The sequence below is a fragment of the Macaca nemestrina genome, chromosome 3 (genome assembly GCF_043159975.1).
Source record: "Macaca nemestrina isolate mMacNem1 chromosome 3, mMacNem.hap1, whole genome shotgun sequence".
NCBI lineage: Eukaryota > Metazoa > Chordata > Mammalia > Primates > Cercopithecidae > Macaca > Macaca nemestrina.
In genome coordinates this window covers 1,175,112-1,184,808 of record NC_092127.1, presented here as the reverse complement: position 1 = coordinate 1,184,808, position 9,697 = coordinate 1,175,112, and positions in this window count along the sequence as shown.

Here is a 9,697-nt window from a genome sequence, read left to right as displayed (position 1 = left end):
CCACACTGTCTTCCACAATGGTTGAACTAATTTACACTCCCACCAACAGTATAAAAGTGTTCCTTTTCCTCTACAATCTCGTCAGCATCTGTTGTTTTTTGACTTTTTAGTAATAACCATTCTGACTGGTGTTAGATGGTATTTCATTGGGGTTTTGGTTTGCATTTCTCTAACAATCAGTGATGTTGAAACTTTTTCATGTTTTTTGGCCATACACAGGTATTTTTTGAGAAGTGTCTGTTCATGTTTTTTGCCCACTTTTTAATGGGGTTGCTTTTCTTGTAAATTTGTTTAAGTTCCTTATGGATGCTGGATATTAGACTTTTCTCAGATGGATAGATTGCAAAAATTTTCTCCAATTCTGTAGGTTGTCTGTTCACTCTCTTGATAGTTTCTTTTGCTGTGCAGAAACTCTTTAGTTTAATTAGATTCCATTTGTCAATTTTTGCTTTTGTTGAAATTGCTTTTGGTGTCTTCATCACGAAATCTTTGCTCGTGCCTACATCCTGAATGGTATTGCTTAGGTTTTCTTCTACGGTTTTTATCATTTTGGGTTTTATATTTAAGTCTTTAATCCATCTTGAGTTGATTTTCCTATATGGTTTAAGGAAGTAGTCCAGTTTCAATTTTCTGCAGATGGCTAGCCAGTTCTCCCAGCACTAATTATTGAATAGGGAATTCTTTCCCCATTGCTTGTTTTTGTCAGGTTTGTTGAAGATCAGATGGCTGTAGGTGTGTGGTCTTATTTCTGAATTCTCTGTTATGTTCCATTGGTCTACAAGCCTGTTCTTGTACCAGTACCATGCTGCTGTAGTTACTGTAGCCCTGTAGTATAGCTTGAAGTCAGGTAGTGTGATTGAGAGGTGACAGTGTGCTGGCAGCCCTCACAGCCCTCGCTCGCTCTCAGTGCCTCTTTGGCCTCCGTGCCCACTCTGGCCATGCTTGAGGAGCTCTTCAGCCCGCCACTGCACTGTGGGAGCCCCTCTCTGGGCTGGCCGAGGTCGGAGCTGGCTCCCTCTGCTTGTGGGGAGGTGTGGAGGGAGAGGCGCGGGCAGGAACCCGGGCTGCATGCAGCACTCATGGGCCAGTGCGAGTTCCGGGTGGGCATGGGCTCAGCAGGCTCCTGTACTCAGAGTGGCCAGCTGGTGCTGCCAGCCCTGGGCAGTGAGGGGCTTAGCACCCAGGCCAGCAGCTGTGGAGGGTGCACCAGGTCCCCCATCAGTGCCAGCCCACCTGTGCCATGCTCTAATTCTCTCCAGGCCTCAGCTGCCTCCTTGCAGGGCAGGGCTCGGGACCTGCAGTCCCCCATTCCTGAGCCTCCCCCTGCCCCCATCGTGGGCTCCCGTGTACCCCGAGCCTCCCCAATGGGTGCTGCCCCCTGCTCTGCAGCACACGGTCCCATTGACCACTCAAGGGCTGAGGAGTGCAGGTGTGTGGCACGGGACTGATGGGCAGCTCCACCTGCATCCCCTGTGTGGCATCCACTAGGTGAAGCCAGCTGGGCTCCTGAGTCTAGAAGGGACTTGGAGAACCTTTAGCTAAGGGATTATAAATACACCAATAAGCACCCTGTGTCTAGCTCAAGGTTTGTAAATATATGAATCAGCACTCTGTATCTAGCTAATCTAGTGGGGACTTGGAGAACTTTTATGTCTAGCTAGAGGATTGTAAATACACCTATCAGCATTCTGTGTCTAGCTCAGGGATTGTAAATACACCAATCAGCATCCTGGGTCAGGCTTAAGGTTTGTAAATACACCAATCAGTACTCTGTATCTAGCTAATCTAGTGGGGATTTGGAGAACTTTTCTGTCTAGCACTCTGTTTCTAGCTAAAGGATTGTAAACACACCAATCCGCACGCTGTCAAAATGGACCAATCAGCTCTCTGTAAAATGGACCAATCAGCTCTCTGTAAAATAGACCAATAAGCTCTCTGTAAAATGGACCAACAAGCAGGATGTGGGTGGAGTCAGATAAGGGAATAAAAGCAGGCTGTCCGGGGCAGCAGTGGCAAGGGGCTCCAGTCACCTTCCATTCTGTGCAAGCTTAGTTGTTTCACTCTTTACAATAAATCTTGCTGCTGCTCAGTCTTTAGGTCCACACCACCTTCATGAGCTGTAACACTCACCATGAAGGTCTGCAGCTTCACTCCTGAAGCCAGTGAGACCACGAACCCACCAGAAAGAAGAAACTGAGGACACATCTGAACATCTGAAGGAACAAACTCTGGACACAGTATCTTTATGAACTGTAACACTCGCTATGAGGGTCCACGGCTTCATTCTTTAAGTCAGTGAGACCAAGAACCCACCAATTCCGGATACATAATGGCTCCAGCTTTGTTCTCTTTGTCTAGGATTGCCTTGGCTAGTAAGGCTCTTTTTTTGGTTCCATGTAAATTTTCAAATAGTTAATTTATAATTCAATGAATAATATCAATGATAGGTGAATGAATATAGCATTGAATCTCTACATTGCTTTGGGCAGTACGCTCATTTTCACAATATTGATTCTCCCTATCCATGAGCAGGGAATGTTTTTCCATTTTTATGTGTCATCTGTGATTCCTTCAGCAGTGATTTTTAGTTTTCCTTGAAGAGGTCCTTCACTTTTCTTGTTAGCTGTCTTCCTAGGTATTTTGTTTTATTTTATTTGAGAATTGTGTTTGGGAATTTATTCATGATTTGGCATGCGGCTTGCCTGTTGTTGGTGTGTAGGACTGCTAGTGAGTTTTGCAAATTGATTTTGTATTGTGAGAAATTTCTGAAGTTGCTTATCAGCTCAAGAATATTTTGGGCTGATACGATGTTTTTTAGATATAGGATCGTGTCCTGCAAACAAAGATGGTTTGACTTCCTCTGTTCCTATTTGAATACTCTTTCTTTCTCTTGCCTGATTGCCCTGGGCACAACTTCCAATACTATGTCAAATAGGAGTGGTGAGAGAGGGCATCCTTGTTTTGTGCCGGTTTTCAAAAGAAATGTTTCCAGCTTTTGTTCATTCAGTATAATATGGGCTATGGGTTTGTCATATATGACTCCTATTATTTTGAGGTATGTTCTTCCATACTTATTTTATTGAGAGTTTTTAACATGAAGGAATGTTGAATTTTATCAAAGGGCTTTTCTGCATATATTGAGAAAAATCATGTGGTTTTTGTCTCTATTTCTGTTTATGTGACAAATCACTTTTATTGGTTTGTGTGTACTGAACCAACCTTGCATCCCAGGGATGAAGCCTACTTGATGGTGATGGATAAGCTTTTTGATGTGCTGTTGGATTCAGTTTGCCAGTATTTTATTGATGATTTTTGCATTGATGTTCATTAGGGGTATTGGCCTGCAGTTTTCCTTTTTTTTTTTTTTTTTTTTTTTTTGCTGTTGTATCTCTGCCAGATTTTGGTATCACGATGATGCTGGCCTCATAGAATGACTTAGGGAGGAGTCCCTCCTTTTCAATTTTTTGGTAATAGTTTCAGTAGGAATAATACCAGCTCTTTTTTGTATGTCTGGTAGAATTCAGCTGTAAATCCATCTGATCCTGCGCTTTTCTTGTTGGTAAGCTATTTATTACTGCCTCAATTTCAGAATTTATTATTCAGGGATTTAATTTCTTCCTGGTTCAGTCTTGGGAGGATGTATGTTTCCAGGAATGTATTCATTTCTTCTAGATTTTCTAGTTTATGTGCCTAGAGGTGTTTATAGTATTATCTGATGGTTGTTTGTATTTCTGTGAGATTAGTGGTAATATCCACATTATTTCTGATTGTGATTATTTGATTCTACTCTCTTTTTTATTAGTCTAGCTAGAGGTCTATCTATTTTGTTATTAAAAAAAAAACGGTTGCTATATTCATTGATTTTTTTTGAAGGATTTTTGTGTCTCTTTCTCCTTCAGTTCAGATCTGATCTTGGTTATTTCTTGTCTTCTGCTAGCTTTGGAGTTTGTTTGCTCTTGGTTCCCTAGTTCTTTTAGTTGTGATGTTAGGTTGTTAACTTGAGATCTTTTTAGATGTGGCCATTTAGTGCTGTAAATTTCCATTTTAACTTTAGCTGCATCCCAGAGATTCTTGTACATTTTATCTTTGTTTTCATTAGTTTCAAAGAACTTCTTAATTTCTGCTTTAATTTCATTATTTGCCCAAAAGTCATTCGGGAGCAGGTCATTTGATTTCCATGTAGTTGTGTAGTTTTGAGTAAAAGTCTTAATTTTGAGTACTAATTTGATTGTACTATGGTCCAACAGTCTGTTATGATTTCAGTTATTTTGTATTTGCTGAGGACTGTTTTACTTCCAATTATGTGATCAATCTCAGAGTAAGTGTCATATTACTGCATTGTGGATATCAGATCCACTTGCTCCAGATTTGAGTTCAGGTCCTGAATATCTTTGTTAATTTTCTGTCTCAGTGATCTGTCTAATATTGTCAGTGAAGTATTAAAGTCTTCCACTATTATTATGTGGGAATCTAAGTCTCTTCGTAGGTCTCTAAGAACTTGCTTTATGAATCTGGGTGCTTTGCCTTGGATGCATATATATTTAGGATAGTTAGCTTTTCTTTGTTTTTGTTTATTTTTGAGACAGAGTTTCACTCTGTTGCCCAGGCTGGAGTACAGTGGTGCGATCTCAGTTCATTGCAACCTCCACCTCCCAGGTTCAAGTTATTCTCCTGCCTCAGCCTCCTGAGTAGCTGGGATTACAGGTGTGTGCCACCACTCTTGACCAGTTTTTGTTTTATTAATAGAGACAGGGTTTTACCTTGTTGGCCAGGCTGATCTTGAACTCCTGACCTCAGCTGATCTGCCTGCCTCTGCCTCCCAAAGTGCTAGGATTTCAGGTGTGAGTCACGACACCCAGCCTAGCTTTTCTTATTGAATTGAAACCTTTACCATTATGTAATACCCTTCTTTGTCTGTTTTGATCTTTGTTGATTTAAAGTCTTTTTTAAACCAACAAAGGATTCCAACTCCTGTTTTTTGTTTGTTTGTTTTCCATTTGCTTGGTAAATTTTCCTCCATCCCTTTATTTTGAGCCTATGTGTGTCTTGCATATGAGATAGGTCTCTTGAAGACAGCATACCAATGGGTCTTGGTTTTTTATCCAGCTTGTCATTCTGTGTCTTTTAATGGGGACATTTAACTTATTTACATTTAATGTTAATATTGTTATGTGTGGATTTCATCCTGTCGTCATGATGCTAGCTAGTCCTTTTGCAGTCTTGTTTATGTGGTTTCTTTATAGTGTCACTGTTCTGTGTACTTAAGTGTGTTATTGTAGTGGCTGGTAATAGTTTCTCTTTTCCACATTTGGCACTTTTTTTTCCAGGAGCTCCTGTACGGAAGGTCTGGTGGGAATGAATTCCCTCAGCATTTGCTTGTCTGAAAAGGATCTTACTTTTCCTTCTCTTATGAAGCGTAGTTTGGCCAAATATGAAATTCTGGGTTGGACATTCTTTCTTTAGGAATATTGAATATTGGCCCACAGTCTCTTCTGGCTTGTAGAGTTCCCACTGAGAGGTCCACTGTTGGTCTGATGGGCTTCCCTTTGTAGGTGACCTGGCCTTTTCCTTTGGCTGCCCTTAACATTTATTCTATCATTTTGACCTTGATGAATCTGATGATTACGTGTCTTGGTGATGACCTGCTCATGGTTTATCTTAATGGGGTTCTCTCCATTTCCTGAATTTGAATGTTGCCCTGTCTTGCTAGGTTGAGGAATTTCTCCAGATGATATAGTGAAATTTTTTTTCAAATTGGTCCCATCTCCCCATCTCTTTCAGGTATGCCAATCAATCATAGTCTGGGTCTCTCAACATAATCCCTATTTCTTGGAGGTTGTGTTCATTTCTTTTAATTTTTTTTCTCTATTCTGGTCTACTTGTCTTATTTCAGAAAGACAGTTTTCATGTTCTGAGATTCTTTTCTCCACTTGGTCTCTTCTGTTATTATTACATGTGATTGCATTGTGAAGTTCTTGACATGTGTTTTTCAACTCTATCAAGTCTGTTATGCTTCTCTCTATAGTGGTTATTTGACTGTCAGCTGCATTGTTTTATCATGATTCTTACCTTCCTTGCACTTGTTACAATGTGCTCCTTTAGCTCAGCAAAGTTTGCTTTTTTCCACATTCTGAAGACTACTTCTATGATTTCAGTCCTCTCAGCCTCAGCCCAGTTCTGAACCCTTCCTTGCTAGAGAGGTGTTGCGGTCATTTGGAAAAAAGGGGGCACTCTGGATTTTGAGTTTTCAGCATTTTTGTGCTGATTCTTTCTCATCTTTGTGGGCTTATCCACCTCTAATCTTTGAGGTTGCTGACCTTTGGATGGGGTTTTCGTTGTTTGTTTGTTTTTCTTTGAATAGTTTGGCCACTCTTCCATAAGACTTCTGTAGTTTGCTGGTGGTCTTCTCCAGGCCCTAGTCACCTCGATTTTTTCAGTACTTGGAGGTATCACCAGTGAAGCCTGCAAAACAGCAAACATGGCAGCTTCCTCCTTCCTCTGGAAGCTCCGTCCTTGTAGGGTATTGACCTGTTACCCACCCGAATGCACCTGTAAGAGGTGTCTGGAAACCCTGGTTTGGAGGTCTCAGTCAGATTGGAGGAAACAGGATCAGGGATCAACTCAAAGAAGCAGTCTGGCTGTGTTTTAGTTGAGCAACTGTGCTGCGTTGGGGATCCTTTTAGACTTCAGTTGCTTTGGGCTTTCCAAGGCCCACAGGCTGGACTGGCTGAGATGCCCAAATGATATAGGAGTTAAGAAGAAATTATTTAGGCTGACAGTGAGGGTCAGGAAGTCTTCAGTAGAGTGTTTCTTTTAATGAAAAGCAGCTCCCAAATCATTTTCTTTTCTAACAAAGAGCAGTCTATAAAATCAAGCTGCATACACAGACAAGCAAGCTGGAAGCTTACACAGGTGAATGCTGGCAGCTGTGCCAATAGGAAAAGGCTGCCTGTGGGCTGGGCGTGTCCAACATGGCAGCTCCGTCTTCCCCTTTTTTTGTCAACCTTTTGCACAGTAAGGAGCAGGCAACTTAGCACCAGCCATGTAGAGACTCCATTTGCATAATAAAAGATTAGGGTGGGACTGCCAGCTTCCTCACACACTATGTAAATGTCAGACCTGGTCCAACCAATCTTTGGGCCCTGTGTAAATCAGACACTGCCTCCTCAAGCCAGTCTGTAAACCCCTGTGCACTCCACTTTCAGCTGGAGGTCCCACTTGCGCACCCCTCTCTCTCACAGGAGGGACAGCTGTTCTCCTTTCTCTTTCTTTTGCCTATTAAACCTCCGCTCTTATCCTCACTTCATGTGTGCCCCGTCCTTGATTTCACTGGCATAAGGCAACGAACCTCAGATATTTACCCCAGGCAATGACGCTGCTTCACAAACAGCAAAGGTGGCGGCCCACCCCACTCCCCAGGCACTCTGCCCCAGGGAGAAATTAGAAGCCTTTCTGCCATAGAACACAGACAGGGGTGGCTGGAGGCCCCAGATGGGAGGACCTGCCCAGCAAGGAGGAATGTATCAGAGCCCCGTTTAAAGAAGCAATTTCCCCACACCTCAACAAAACAGCTGTAACATGCTGAGGAGCTGCCTCTGCCTCAGTTGGCTTGGTTTCTCCAAAGCCCGCAGGCTGGAATGGCCAAGTTTTCCAAACAGCAACATAGTAGCATGCCCCTATCCCGGGCATGTCCTCCCAGGGAGAAATCAGAACTCTGTCTGTAGACTACAAGTGGGGGTGGCCGGAGGCCCTGGCTGGGAGGACCCACCCCACAAGGAGGAGAAAGGTCAGCATCCCACTTAAAGAAGCAGCCTGGCCACATTCCGGAAAAGCAGCTGTGCCGCTTTGGGGTGACCCTTCCTCCTCCAGACTGTTTGGACTCTCCAGCGCCAGCAGGCTGGAACAGCTGAGTTATCCAAACAGCAAAGATGGCAGCCCGCCCCTCTCCTCCAGGGCTCGGTCCTGTCTCAGGCAGGCGCCACCCTGGTGTCAGTGGCCGACTGGAATTCCACGCCAGGGGATCTTATTTTGTGAGGTGCTGTGAAAGTGGGGCCTGCATACTGATGCCACTCAGCCCCCTGGATTCAGCTCCGTTTCTAGGAGTCAGTATGGACCTCCTGCCTTGCCTGAGTTCCAACACCTTGGTCAGGGAGCCCAGGGCCGCAGTATGTAAAGCTCCTGGGTCTCTGTGCAATCCTGAGCAGCTGCTCTGTCAAGACTCCACGCAGCTCTGTGTGTCAGACCCAAGGCCCTGGAGGTGGGCTCGCAAGCGGATCTCCTGATCTGAGGGTTGCAAAGTTCTGTGGAAGAGGCGTGGTTTCCCAGGGCTGCACATTCACTCACTGCTTCCCTTGGCTCTGAAATATTTTAAAACCAGAGGTAAGTTTTCCTGGCTCAAAATGGTATTTCATTCTGTAACCACACACTCCAGTATAAGATAGAAATTATAATTAGAAATACTTTTGGCATCATGTATTTATATTAAAGGGTATGCAAATGTTTCTTATGAAATTTACTTTTGATTTTATGTATATAGTCTTTTTGAGGTTTGTCTGGAGCCTTTTTCCCTCCCAAAGCATTCAAATGCAGGCATACCTTACTTTATTGTGCTTAGCTTTATTGCACTTAGAGATATTGTGATTTTTACAAATTAAATGTTTGTGGCAACTCTGTGTTGAGCAGTTCTATAGATTGGCACCATTTTTTCCAACAACATTTGCTCACTTCCTGTCTCTGTCACATTTTGGTAATTCTCTCAATATTTCGAAAGTTTTCATTATTATTATATCTGATTTAGTGATCCATGGTCAGTAATGTTTGAGGTTACCATTATAAATCTTTTGGAGCACATGAACTATGCCGTAGAAGATGGTGAACTTTAACCGATAAACAGTGTGCATGTTCTCACTGCTCCACTGACCAGCTGTTCCCCTGTTTCTGTCTCTCCTTGGGCATTCCCGTTCCCCTAGACACAACAGCATCAAACTGACGGCTTACTAACCCTACAGTGTCTCTACGTGTTCAAGTGAAAGGAAAGCACATCTCCCGCTTTAAATTAAAAGCTGGATATTGCTAAGCTTAGTGAGGAAGATAAGCTGAAAAGGCCTCTAGAACCAAGCAAATTAGCCAAGTTGTGAATGCAAAGGAAAAGTTCCTTAAGGAAACTAAAAGTGCTAACCTAGGGAACACATGAATGATAAGAAAGTAAAACAGCCTTGCTGCTGATAAGGAGAAAGTTGTATTGGTCTATATGGATCAAAACAACCACAACATTCCATTAAGCCAAAGCCTAATCCAGAGCAAGATCCTAACTCTCTTCAATTCTGTGAAGGCTGAGACAGGTGAGAAAGTTGCAGAAGAAAAGTCGGATGCTAGCAGAGATTGTTGGTCCATGAGGCTTAAGGAAAGAAGCCATCTTTGTAACGTAGAAGTGCAAGATGAAGCAGCAAGTACTTGTGTAGAAGCTGTAGCAAGTTATCCAGAAGATCTGGCTAAGATCATTGATAAAGGTGGCCACACTAAACAACAGAATTTCAATGCAGACTAAAGAGCTTTGTGTTGGGAGAAGATGCCATCTAGGACTTTCATAGCTACAGAAGAGAAGTCAAGTCAATGCTTGACTTTAAAGCATCAAAGGACAGGCTGACTCTTTTGTTAGGGACTAATGCAGCTGGTGAGGTTAAGTTGAAGGCAATGC